This window comes from Penaeus monodon, chromosome 27 (assembly GCF_015228065.2).
Source record: "Penaeus monodon isolate SGIC_2016 chromosome 27, NSTDA_Pmon_1, whole genome shotgun sequence".
Classification (NCBI taxonomy): domain Eukaryota; kingdom Metazoa; phylum Arthropoda; class Malacostraca; order Decapoda; family Penaeidae; genus Penaeus; species Penaeus monodon.
The window spans coordinates 15973934-15974369 of NC_051412.1; the positions used below are offsets into that span (position 1 = coordinate 15973934).

Consider the following 436-nt stretch of genomic DNA (forward strand, 5'->3'; position numbering starts at 1 on the left):
GCTTTACTTGCTCTTACTACACACAGAAGTATCAGGAGATATCTCAATAATCACATTCATCATTAATACCGAGGTTATCGCTAATACCCTTATTATCATCATAATCACACTACCGCACTTCATCACCACAGTAATCAGTCACCACGAAACACACTACAAGCCATAATAACTCACCCCATCATAAACTGACAAGTCATCACACCTCTCCACATACCTCGTATTTTATCACTAACACACGAAATCGTTATCGCAAGACATGTACCCTACATTCAGTAGCCTTTAAAGGCATATTAATTTCTCACACCCTGATATACTAGTGTCCTCCGTACTCACACGCAAAACCTGCGTCCAAGTCATGCACAGAGATTATCCTCAAACTCATAAAAACATCACCACAACCCATGATAAAATAAAGTGAAGAAAAAAGGCCATTGCC

General features: G+C 39.4%; 1 protein-coding gene across 2 annotated transcripts in view; it reads left to right on the plus strand.

Annotated features, from left to right (window-relative positions):
• Positions 1-436, plus strand: part of LOC119590622 (synaptotagmin-14-like) — an 82700-nt gene that overhangs the window by 56875 nt on the left and 25389 nt on the right. The window lies entirely within an intron of this gene.